At 50.2% G+C, this 13,266-nt stretch overlaps 1 protein-coding gene and 1 long non-coding RNA gene across 2 annotated transcripts in view; one reads left to right on the forward strand and one right to left on the reverse strand.

Moving 5' to 3' along the window:
* Window positions 1–9,957, reverse strand: part of GEMIN8 (gem nuclear organelle associated protein 8) — a 29,234-nt gene extending 19,277 nt beyond the window's left edge. Inside the window, exon 1 of the mRNA XM_029080148.2 lies at window positions 9,835–9,957. The gene's annotated coding sequence lies outside the window, so the exon portion shown is untranslated. The remainder of the gene's footprint in view (window positions 1–9,834) is intronic.
* The window catches only part of LOC120638854, an 88,104-nt gene continuing 82,052 nt past the window's right edge, over window positions 7,215–13,266 (forward strand). The window contains exons 1-2 of the long non-coding RNA XR_005660857.1: window positions 7,215–7,302; window positions 12,673–12,868. This is a non-coding gene — a long non-coding RNA (uncharacterized LOC120638854). The remainder of the gene's footprint in view (window positions 7,303–12,672; window positions 12,869–13,266) is intronic.

Raw genomic sequence — 13,266 nt, forward strand, 5'->3', positions numbered from 1 at the left:
AAATTTCGTACAGTTCCCTTCATTGTCTCTACAAGAAAACGGTGCAGGATTCTTATTTTGGGAAATCTTAATGGAGAGGTTTTGACCAAACCATACCAACCCAGCTCCGCCACTTGTCTGCTGTGTGACCCTGAGCAGGTCACTCGACTTCTCTGTTCCTTCGCTTACCCCCATCTGTAATATGGTGATTAAAGCTGTGAGGTCCGTGTGAGACACAGACTGTATCCAACCTGATTAATCTTATGTCTCCTCAGTACAGAGTTAATGCTTAAAAAATACCATTTTAAAAAATAGCAGCTTCAGCTCTCATTTCATTGGAGGCCTTTGTCAGCGGCACATTACAGGAGGCAAGGTGGCTTAGCGGAAAGAGCCCGGGCTTGGGAGTCGGAGTTTATGGGTTCTAATCCCGGCTCTGCCACTTGTCAGCTGTGTGACTTTGGGCAAGTCACTTCACTTCTCTGCGCCTCAGTTCCCTCATCTATAAAGTGGGAATTAAGACTGTGAGCCCCATGTGGGACAACCTGATTACCTTGTATCTACCCCAGTGCTAAGAACAGTGCTTGGAACGTAGTAAGCGCTTAACACATACCATTATTATTATTCAATTATTCCATCGTAATTATTGAATGCTTACTATGTGCACAGCAGTTAAGTACATATCTTTAAATTATATATTGTAAAATATTTATATTAAGGTCTGTCTCTCCCTCTAGACTGTAAGCTCGTGGTGGGCAGAGAAAGCGTCTGCCAAATCTGTTGAGCTGCACTCTCCCAAATGCTTAGTACAGTGCTCTGCACATCATAAATCCTCAAGTATCATTGATGATGATGATGATGATCCATATACTCTGCTATTTCCCCTATCTGTAATTTAATGTCTATCATCCACAGTTGTTTGTAAGCTTTTTCTGGGATCATGTCTACCAACTCTGTTGTCCTGTACTTTCCCAAGAGTTTAGCGGAGTGCTCTGCACACAGGAAGTGCTCAGTAAATACCACTGATTGAGTGACAGATTCCACTGATTATTAATTTATTAAGGCACCTATTTACTGTCTATTGCCGGCAAGATCCTAGCCAAAGTACTTCTGCATCAACTGCAGGAGAATACCGTCGATATCGGATGATACTCTAAATAGTAGCAAGACTTTTATTAATAAAGGCTTTCATGACAGCCTACCTGATGACCTCCTTCGTGGAGGTTGGGTCACCTGTAGCTCTTGATCCTAAGTCACTCTGTTGACCTCTTTTTTGGCGTGGCTTCATAGCCAAAGTGATGAGCTAGGAATCTGGATGCCTATATAGTGCCCAGAATCACGTAATTAAAATTCTTCCACAAAGTTTTGGTTAGCGCTAAAATGAAGTATCTTTGGGAAACTGAGTAGAGCCTTGTTGTTAAAAGTATAATGGGAGGTTATTGAGTTAAGAGTTGGGAAGAGGTTTTTTTATTACAGAGAGAATGACCCTATGGACCCATTTGAGTTGACAAGATGAAGCATTATCAGAATATCTGCCAATCAACGAGAAGCAGCGTGGCTCAGTGGAAAGAGCACGGGCTTTGGAGTCAGGGCTCATGAGTTCGAATCCCAGCTCTGCCACTTGTCTGCTGTGTGACTGTGGGCAAGTCACTTAACTTCTCTGTGCCTCAGTTCCCTCATCTGTAAAATGGGGATTAAGACTGTGAGCCCCACGTGGGACAACCTGATTCCCCTATGTCTACCCCAGCGCTTAGAACAGTGCTCGGCACATAGTAAGCGCTTAACAAATACCAACATTATTATTATTATTACATTCCCCGAATCACACTTTGCCTTCAGAGCACACTTGGCGATCAGTCAATAGTTAGTATTTATTCACTGCTTACTGTGTGCAGAGCACTGCACTGAGCGCTTCAGAGAGTTCAGTATAACACAGTCAGCAGACATGCTCCATGCCTACAAGGAGCTTACAGTCTAGCGGACAGTACAAAGCACAAGATCTCTGCAGCCAGTCAGATACAGGAAAGATACACCGAGTAGATCTGACCTCTGGAAATTTACTTAATAAATTTAGTTGCCCTGAACAGTTCATTAAGGTTCTGAGTCTCTGTGATATATTCCTCACTGCCAAGGAAGCTGAGCCGGGAGATACGGTGGGACTGGCCTTATTCAATTTATAAGAGGCAGCCAGGTTTAAAGATGCCAAGAGAGAGCAGGATGCAGGTGTCAGACTATGTTTCTGCTCCTCTGGGAAACTCGTCCAACTCAACAGATTTCCGAACATCACCCAAGATCCCCAAGCCTGTGCTCTTTCTGTTAGGCTGTGCCGATTGTCAAACACCTATAAGAAAATAATAATAATAATAATGATGGCATGTGTTAAGCGCTTACTATGTGCCAAGCACCGTCCTAATTCATTCATTCAATAGTCTTTATTGAGCGCTTACTATGTGCAGAGCCCTGTACTAAGCGCTTGGAATGAACAAGCGGGCAACAGATAGAGACGGTCCCTGCCGTTTGACGGGCTTACGGTCTAATCGGGGGAGACGGACAGATGAGAACAATGGCAATAAATAGAGTCGAGGGGAAAAAATCTCGTAAAAACAATGGCAACTAAATAGAATCGAGGCGATGTACAATTCATTAACAAAATAAATAGGGTAACGAAAATATATACAGTTGAGCGGACGAGTATAGTGCTGTGGGGATGGGAAGGGAGAGGTGGAGGAGCAGAGGGAAAGGGGGAAAAGAGGGTTTAACTGTGCAGAGGTAAAGGGGGTGTGGTAGAGGGAGTAGAGGGAGAAGAGCTCATTCTGGGAAGGCCTCTTGGAGGAGGTGAGTTTTAAGTAGGGTTTTGAAGAGGGGAAGAGAATCAGTTTGGCGGAGGTGAGGAGGGAGGGCATTCCGGGACCGTGGGAGGATGTGGCCCGGGGGTCGACGGCGGGATGGGTGAGACCGAGACCGATTACCGTCCTAACCCCTGGGGCAGATACAAGGTCATCAGGCTGTCTCCCATGGGGCTCCCAGACTTAATCCCCATTTCACAGATGAGGTAACTGAGGCACGGAGAAGTTAAGCGGCTTGCCCAAAGTCACACAGCTGCCACGTGGCGGGGCAGGGATTAGAACCCATGACCTCCGACTCCCAAGCCCATGCTCTTTCCACGAAGCCACGCTGCTTCTCATGACTCTGCTCTAGTATGAAGGTCTGTATTTCCTTACACCCCACGCCCAATAATATACAAATAGCTGGGGATAAAAAAATAAAAATACATAAACTGTGGGATTTGTTAAGCGCTTACTATGTGCAAAGCACTGTTCTAAGCGCTGGGGGACACAAGGTGATCAGGTGGTCCCACGTGAGGCTCACAGTTTTAATACCCATTTGACAGATGAGGTAACTGAGGCACAGAGAAGTTGTGACTTGTCCAAGTTCACACAGCTGACTAGCGGCGGAGCGGGGATTAGAACCCATGATGCCTGTATGAATTCACATGTACGGAACTATTATTATTATATGTTAAACGCTTACTACGTGTCAGGTAGTGTTCCCGGGTGCTGGGGTAGATACAAGTTAATTTGGTCCGACACAGTCCCTGTCCCAGATTTTAGGCTCCAGTAAAGACCACAGGCGATGTAAAGGTGGGTTTGCTTGGAGGGATAAGCTCCTGGAAGGCGGAGACGGGATTTCTTTTACCTCTATTTCCGTACCCAGTCTAGTGTAGTGCTGTGCACACGTTCCATGCTCAGTAAATGCTGATGGTAATGGGATGCCCTAGGGTGTCAAATTCAATTTTAACCATTCAGAAATTGCCCAGGTTAGCCCTGGCACTCTGGGGAAAAGGAGTCAGGTCATCATCCTTCTACTGCACAGTATATTCCCATAGATGTAAACATAGGATCTGGGTTGTGTCTAACTCACGTAGCTACAAAGGTCATCTTCTTCCCATGGTAATATATACAATGTCACTACTCCTCTCGTTTCCCACAGAAACTAAAATGTAAACAGGCTACAAAAAAAAAAAAATCACCCTAAACTGTACCCCAATTAAGCCGAGGCTATAACCTTTATTTTCTATCAGATGCAGTGGATAAAAACCAAGACTTAGGAGAGCCTGTGTTCTCAGGAATCTTTCAAATTGGGTAGAAACAGCCAATGCGAAGATCCATAACCGTCTTCAAAAAAGACATATGGGAAGAAACTAATTTTTCCAAAACCAGTACAATCCATTGCCAGTACAATCGATTCTCTTAAAACACGGGGGGGCATCGTTGGAGAACGTTGAATTAAGAAGAGAACCTATTGTGCTACTCCTGGTGCCTGACGTCCCGCGCGCGTGCACAGACGTTTCTTCCAGTCCCGCAAGATGTGCCATGTCACAACAATGTTCCCCAATTCCCCCACCGTGTCCTTTCCAAAACGCCTAACGAAAACAATATTTCATTATACAAACAATACATTCTGACAGAACTGGATCTAAATGCACCGTACCAAGCTGCTCCCCAGAACGGATGGCAGTTTGGAAAAGGACCCGGCCGAATTCATTTCTAAAACTTTTCTCTGCATTCTTTTCGGTGACAGTTCTAACCGGAAAGGAAGGAAGGGCAGGGATATTCAGAGGGGAATTCGACAAGATCCCTGTCCCTCGAGGACTTCACAATTTATGAAATCACCTCACATAGTCTGTCACCCAATCCTGTTGGTTCTACCTTCACATTTCTAGAATCCGCCCCTTCCCCTCTATCATATCCTGCCTCGACTACTATTTCAGCCTCCTCGCCGACCTCCTTGCCTCTCCTGTAATAAAATCCATACTTCACTCTCCTGCCCAGGTCATTTTTCTCAAAAAAATCGAAGTCCACTCCTCAAAAACCCCTACGATTGTCCATCCATCTCCACATGATACGGACACCTCTTACTGTCGGCTTTAAAGCACTCAATCTGCTGCCTCCCTCCTACCTTACCTCGCCGATCTAATCATCACGTTGGTATTTGCTAAGCGCTTCCTATGTGCAGAGCACCGTTCTAAGCGCTGGGGTAGATACAGGGTCATCAGGTTGTCCCACGTGAGGCGCACAGTTAATCCCCATTTTACAGATGAGGGAACTGAGGCCCAGAGAAGTGAAGTGACTTGCCCACGGTCACACAGCTGGCATGGGGCAGAGCGGGGATTCGAACCCATGACCTCTGGCTCCAAAGCTCAGTCTCTTTCCACTGAGCCCCGCTGCTTCCCCAGCCCGCACACTTCACTCCTGTCATCCTGGCTCTGCCACTTGTCTGCTGTGTGACCTTGGGCAAGTCACTTCACCTCTCCACCTCTCTCACCTATAAAATGGCGATTAAGACCACGAGCCCCACGTAGGACAACCTGATTAGCTTCTCCTCAGCTCTGTCATCTGTAAAATGGGGATTAAGACCATGAACCCCACGTTGGACAACCCGATGAGCTTCTCTCTACCCCAGCGCCTAGAACAGTGCTTGGCACGTAGTAAGCGCCTAACAAATACCATCATTATTATTAATGCCACCTGACTCGCTGTATCCCGACCTCAACTTCTCCGCCACGCACCCCTTGCCCATGTCCTCCCTCCGGCCTGTAACTGCTTCCCGCTTCGTATCCAGCAGCTCGCTTCTCTCCCCCTCTTAAAAACCATCCTAAAAACCTCCTCCAAGAAGCCTTCCCTGAATTACTCTTCATTTCCCCACCCTATTTGCCTTCCCCTCTGACCCTGGGTGTGTATCCCTTAAATACTTTAATATCCCACCTCCCCCAGCACCCTTGCAGTGTGGCTCAGTGAAAAGAGCCCGGGTTTGGGAGTTAGAGGTCATGGGTTCGAATCCCGGCTCTGCCACTCGCCAGCTGTGTGACTTTGGGCAAGCCACTTAACTTCTCTGTGCCTCACCTACCTCATCTGTATAATGGGGATGAAAACTGTGAGCCCCACGTGGGACGACCTGATCACCTTGTATCCCCCAGCGCTAAGAACGGTGCTCTGCGCATAGTAAGCGCTTAACAAACACCACCATTAAACAAAAGCGGCGGAGGCAGCATTAGAACCCAGGACCTTCCGACTCCCAGGCCGGTGCTCTACCACTACGCCACGCCGCTTCATGGCGCTTAGTACAATGCCCGGCACATAATGCGTGCTCGATAAATACCGCGGACCGATCGCGATGGGCACAGCGCTCGGCACGAAAAGGGGCGCTCAATAAGTACCACCGACTGATTCGATGTGCACAATGCTGCGCTAGGCGCTAGGGGTGACCCCGCGGGACCTGGAGCGTGCTCTTCGATTCCTTCGCCATTAATCGCCTCCTTCTGCAGCATCTCACAGATCCACTCATTCCTCCCCTCCTGTTTATCGAGCGCTTACTCTGGGCAGAGCACTGTGCTAAGCGCTTGGAGCGTACAGTCGGGCAACAGAGGCAATCCCTGCCCAACAACGGGCTCACAGTCTAAACGGGGCGGGGGCGGGGGGGCAAACGGCAGAACAAAAGAGAACAAGTAGCCTGGCGTCAATATAATAAGATAAATAGGATCCTAGATATATACACATTAATAAAATAGACTAATAAATAATACGCTCAGTGCTGTGGGGAGGGGAGGAGCGGAGGGAGGGGGGAATGGGAGGGGAGGAGGAGCAGAGGGAAAGGGAGGGCTCAATCTGGGAAGGCCTGCTGGAGGAGGGGAGCTCTCAACCACCTTCCTTCTCCTCATTCATTCATTCAATAGTATTTATTGAGCGCTTACTACTACTACTAATGATAATGTTGGTATTTGTTAAGCGCTTACTATGTGCCGAGCACTGTTCTAAGCGCCGGGGTAGACACAGGGGAATCAGGTTGTCCCACGTGGGGCCCACAGTCTTAATCCCCATTTTACAGATGAGGGAACCGAGGCCCAGAGAAGTCAAGTGACTTGCCCACAGTCAGAGCACTGTACCGAGCGCTTGGCTTGAACAGTTTGGCAACAGAGAGAGACGGTCGCTGCCCTCTGACGGGCTCCCAGTCTAATCGGGGGAGACGGACAAAAACAGTAGCCACTCACGCTTGAATAACTGAATCCGAGGACCAGAAAAAAAGGAAACCGAAAAGAACCACCAGCGCTCCAGGGTGGGGGGCCGGGCCGAACGTCTCGCAGAGGGGCGACGCTGGGAGGGGCCCCACCAACTGGTCTTTCCAAATGTCGTCTTTTTTTACAGATGAGCACACATGACCACAGAAGGCCATGGAAGCAGCGTGGCTCGGCGGCAGGAGCACGGGGCTGGGAGGCGGAGGACGTGGGTTCTAATCCCGCTCCGCCGCGCGGCGGCCGGGCGACCCGGGGTAAGTCACTTTCCCTTCGTCCGTCCTTCAGTTACCCCCTCTGGAAAATGGGGTTTGAGACCGTCGGCCCCACCTGGTTAGCTTGTTATGTACCCCGGTGCTTAGAACAGTGCTTGGCCCATAGTAAGCGCTTAACGAATACCAACATCGTTATTATTAATAAATACCACTATTATTCTGATCACGCTAGAGAAGCAGCGGGGCTCAGCGGAAAGAGGCCGGGCTGGGGAGTCAGAGGTCGTGGGTTCCAATCCCGGCTCCGCCCCTTGTCCGCTGTGTGACCTTGGGCCAGTCACTTCCCTTTTCTGGGCCTCCGTTCCCTCATCTGTAAAATGGGGATTGAGTCTGGGAGCCCCACGTGGGACAGGGACTGTGTCTAACCCGATCTGCTTGTATAATAATAATAATAGTGTTGGTATTTGTTAAGCGCTTACCATGTGCAGAGCACTGTTCTAAGCGCTGGGGGAGACTCGGGGTCATCAGTTTGTCCCACGTGAGGCTCACAGTCTTCATCCCCATTTTACGGATGAGGGAACTGAGGCCCAGAGAAGTGGAGTGACTCGCCCACAGTCACCCAGCTGACAAGTGGCGGAGCCGGGATTCGAACCCATGACCTCTGACTCCCAAGCCCGGGCTCTTGCCACTGAGCCACGCTGCTTCAGCGCTGAGTACAGGGCCTGGCACATAGTTAAGTGCTTAACAAATGCCATAATTATTATTATTAAAATGGGGATGAAGACTGGGAGCCCCACGTGGGACAACCTGATGACCCTGTGATGATGGAGAAGCCGCGTGGCTCAGTGGCAAGAGCCTCGGCTTGGGAGTCAGAGGTCATGGGTTCGAATCCCCGCTCTGCCACTTGTCAGCTGGGTGACTGTGGCCGAGTCACTTCACTTCTCTGTGCCTCAGTTCCCTCATCTGGTAAAATGGGGGTTAACTGTGAGCCTCACGGGGGACGACCTGATGACCCTGTATCTCCCCCAGCGCTTAGAACAGTGCTTTGCACAGAGTAAGCGCTTAACAGATACCAACATTATTATTATTATTCTCTGGCCCTCAGTTCCCTCATCTGTAAAATGGGGATGGAGACTGTGAGCCCCAAGTGGGACAACCTGACCACCTTGTATCCCCCAGCGCTTAGAACAGTGCTTTGCACATAGTAAGGGCTTAACAAATACCAACATTATTCTTTTTTTAATCCCCCCAGCGCTTAGAACAGTGTTTTGCACATAGTAAGGGCTTAACAAATACCAACATTATATTTTTTTATCCCCCCAGCGCTTAGAACAGTGTTTTGCACATAGTAAGCGCTTAACAAATACCAACATTATTTTTTTTATCCCCCCAGCGCTTAGAACAGTGTTTTGCACATAGTAAGCGCTTAACAAATACCAACATTATATTTTTTATCCCCCCAGCGCTTAGAACAGTGTTTTGCACATAGTAAGCGCTTAACAAATACCAACATTATTTTTTTTATCCCCCCAGCGCTTAGAACAGTGTTTTGCACATAGTAAGCGCTTAACAAATACCAACATTATATTTTTTTATCCCCCAGCGCTTAGAACAGTGTTTTGCACATAGTAAGCGCTTAACAAATACCAACATTATTTTTTTTTATCCCCCCAGCGCTTAGAACAGTGTTTTGCACATAGTAAGCGCTTAACAAATACCAACATTATATTTTTTTATCCCCCCAGCGCTTAGAACAGTGTTTTGCACATAGTAAGCGCTTAACAAATACCAACATTATTTTTTTTTATCCCCCCAGCGCTTAGAACAGTGTTTTGCACATAGTAAGCGCTTAACAAATACCAACATTATATTTTTTTATCCCCCCAGCGCTTAGAACAGTGTTTTGCACATAGTAAGCGCTTAACAAATACCAACATTATATTTTTTTATCCCCCCAGCGCTTAGAACAGTGTTTTGCACATAGTAAGGGCTTAACAAATACCAACATTATATTTTTTTATCCCCCCAGCGCTTAGAACAGTGTTTTGCACATAGTAAGGGCTTAACAAATACCAACATTATATTTTTTTATCCCCCCAGCGCTTAGAACAGTGTTTTGCACATAGTAAGCGCTTAACAAATACCAACATTATTTTTTTTTATCCCCCCAGCGCTTAGAACAGTGCTTTGCACATAGTAAGCGCTTAACAAGTGCCAACATGATGCTGCTGCTGCTGCTGCTGATGGGGGAGGTGGGCGGGGCCCGCGGTTGCCAGGAGACCCCCGGGTGGGCGGGGCCCGCGGTTGCCGGGAGACGCCCCGCCCTCCCTCTCGCGAGATCTCCAGGCGGCGGAAGGATCGCATAAAGACCGGCGTGCCCGTCCTAAAGTAGTCCCCCCCTACCCTTTCCGTTGGGCCGGCGCGGCGGCTCCCCTTTCCCCGCCCCCGAGGCCCGGAGCCGGCGGGGGAAGCGGCGCGGCGCCGTCCCGTCGGGCGGCCGGGGAGGAGCCGCCGCAGAGGCCGGGGGGGGGGGGCGGAGGGAGCGACCGCGGCACCGCCGCCGGCCCCGTCACTCACCGCCGCCGCCGGGCGCCTGGAAACCGGCCGGGGAGCGCACGTGCGCGGCGGGCGCCTGGAAACCGGGCGGGGAAGCGCACGTGCGAGGAAGCGCACGTGCGAGGCGGGTCCCGCCCCCCATGCGTGCGCGGCCCCGCGTCGTGCGTGCGCGGCCCCGCCCCTCCCCATCCCACGAGGGCGCGCTCCTCCCTCCCACCTCCCTCCCTCCCACCTCCTCCCTCCCTCCCTCCCACCTCCTCCTCCCTCCCACCTCCTCCTCCCTCCCTCCCACCTCCTCCTCCCTCCCCCCAAATCGGATTTTTTCCCCCCCTTTTACCTGCCAAAGGCCAGCAGGAAAGCCATGCGCTTGAATATCCCCCCCCTGGCAGCCCCTGCTGATGAAAGAAGGGCAGGACCGGCCCCAGGACTGGAGGATAACCATCACGTTGGTATCTGTTGGGCGCTTAGGATGTGCAAAGCACGGTTCTAAGCGCTGGGGTAGACCCAGGGGCATCAGGTGGTCCCACGTGGGGCTCCCAGTCTTCATCCCCGTTTTCCAGATGAGGGAACTGAGGCCCAGAGAAGGGAAGTGACTCGCCCACCGTCACCCAGCTGCCACGTGGCCCAGCGGGGATTCGCACCCATGACCTCCGACTCCCAAGCCCGGGCTGTTTCCACCGAGCCACGCTGCTTCTCTTAACTTCTCTTAATAATAATGTGGGTATTGGTTAAGCGCTGACTATGCGCAGAGCACTGTGCTAAGCGCCGGGGGAGACACAGGGGAATCAGGGTGTCCCCCGTAAGGCTCACCGTCTTCACCCCCATTTTGCAGATGAGGTCACTGAGGCACAGAGAAGCGAAGGGACTTGCCCACAGTCCCACGGCTGACAAGGGGCGGAGCTGGAATTCGGACCCATCGTGATAATGTGGGTATTTGTGAAGCGCTTACCGTGTGCAGAGCGCTGTTCTAAGCGCTGGGGGAGAGACAGGGGCATCAGGTTGTCCCACGTGAGGCTCACAGTCTTCATCCCCATTTTACAGATGAGGTCACTGAGGCCCAGAGAAGTTGTGACTTGCCCACAGTCACACAGCTGACAAGTGGCGGAGCTGGGATTCGAACCCATGACCTCCCACTCCCAAGCCCGGGCTCTTGCCACTGAGCCACGCGGCTTCTCTGCCCCTTGTGGGCAGGGGGGAGCCCTCGAGGCAGAGGGGCCGTGGGGTAAAAGGTGACTAGAGGTACTGTATTGCCCTCAGCGAGCCGTTTCTTTCCTTCTTAATAATGTTGGTATTGGTTAAGCGCTTACTATGTGCCGAACACTGTTCTAAGCGCTGGCGTGGTATTTGGTAAGCGCTGCCTAGATGCCAGACACTGTGCTAAGCGCTTGGGCTCAGGCCCCCTCATTTTGCAGAGGAGATAAGTGAGGCACAGTGAAAGGAAGTGACTTGCCCAAGGCCACACACAGCAGGCGAGAAGCAGCGTAGCTCCGTGAAACGAGCCCGGGCTTGGGAGTCCGAGGTCATGGGTTCGAATCCCAGCTCTGCCACTTGTCAGCTGTGTGACTGTGGGCGAGTCACTTCTCGGTGCCTCAGTTCCCTCATCTGTAAAATGGGGAAGAAGACTGTGAGCCCCACGTGGGACAACCTGATTCCCCTATGTCTACCCCAGCGCTTAGAACAGTGCTCGGCACATAGTAAGCGCTTAACAAATACCAACGTTATTACTGTGAGCCCCACGTGGGACAAGCTTGTGTCTACCCCAGCGCTTAGAATGGTGCTCGGCACATAGTAAGCGCTTAACAAATACCAACGTTATTATTAGAACCCAAGTCCTCAAACTCCCAACCCCCTGCTCTTTCTGCTGGGCCCTTCTGTTTCTCAGAAGGTGTTGTTTCAACACACAGTGAGCGCTCAGTGAATGCCACCGATTTATCGTTATTCATTCAGTAGTATTTATTGAGCGCTTACTCTGTGCAGAGTACTGTCCTAAGCGCTTGGAATGTACAATTCGGCAACAGGTAGAGACATTCCCTGCCCATTGACGGGCTTACAGTCTAATCGTTATGATTGTGGTCTTTGCTAAGCGCTGGCATTGTGCCAAGCACTGTGCTGAGCCAGAGGTGAATGCCAGCAAATTAGGTTGGACGCAGTCCCCGCCCCAGGTGGGGCTCACAGTCTCCATCCCCCTTTTACAGATGAGGTAACTGAGGCCTAGCGAAGTGACGTATCCATGGTCATACAGGAGACCGGTGGCGGAACCGGGATTAGCGAGCAGTAATAATAATGGTGGTATTTGTTCATTCATTCATTCATTCAATAGTATTTATTGAGCGCTTACTATGTGCAGAGCACTGTACTAAGCGCTTGGGATGAACAAGTCGGCAACAGATACAGTCCCTGCCGTTTGACGGGCTTACGGTCTAATCGGGGGAGACGGACAGACAAGAACAGCGCTTACTATGTGCAGAGCACTGTTCTCAGCGCTGGGGGAGATACAGGATAATCAGGTTGTCCCACGTGGGGTTCACTGTCTTCATCCCCCTTTTCCAGATGAGGTAACTGAGGCCCAGAGAAGTGAAGTGGCTTGGCCACGATCACACAGCTGACAAGTGGCAGAGCCAGCAAGTAACCATCCCATGGTTTGCCTATCCGGACCCTTGCTCTGACCTGGGATATCATTTCTCCTGCTCTGATGTGGTAATCCTCAATGTATTAATCGCGCAGTCTTATTGTTGGTCCTCCCAAGAAAGAAATTCCCACTGCCCACCTGTAAGCAGGTCTCATTGTCAGGAGGTACTCGGAAGGCTTCACCCCACTGCCTTCCTCTAATCACAATTCATTTCTTTCTGGTTTTTTCAGTGACGACGGAGAAGGGCCCATTAACTCCACCTGCGTAAGGGAGAGGAAGCAGTCCTACACCTGGTGTTGAAGGGGCTCGTCGAATGGGAGGAGCCCGGTGCTTGAGTGAGCCTCAAACCTGATATATCACCGGACCAGCCAACGGGCCGTCCTCAACCTCGCCGTCGGTTCCTGCAAACGGCACCTTGTTCAAAATGTAAGTCAGAACCCAATTTTTCCACAGGAACAATGTTGTGAGTGAACGATTCATTCCCAGCACCTTGTTCAAAATGTAAGGTAGAACCAGTTTTTCCCCAGGAACAATGTTGTGAGTGAATTCCTAGAATGCGCTAAGTTACCTTATTTCCACCCAAAGTATTGAGGACCCTGTACTTATCAATTGGAGAAGCGTAATTTAATTTATTCATTAAATATATTGATATTTGTAGCATCAGAATGTTCACAAAAGGTAAGTGACTGTTATTTCTTTGAAAGTAGAACATGTAGAAGTACAACACAAGAACGTATTAACCTTTCTTGGTCGAACTTCAGGAAACAGTCTCCTCGCTCCTTCCTTGTCTCTCCTGCCTTTTAGAAGTCTCCCCCACCCTTCTC

The sequence above is a fragment of the Ornithorhynchus anatinus genome, chromosome 15 (genome assembly GCF_004115215.2).
Source record: "Ornithorhynchus anatinus isolate Pmale09 chromosome 15, mOrnAna1.pri.v4, whole genome shotgun sequence".
Taxonomy (NCBI): Eukaryota; Metazoa; Chordata; class Mammalia; order Monotremata; family Ornithorhynchidae; genus Ornithorhynchus; species Ornithorhynchus anatinus.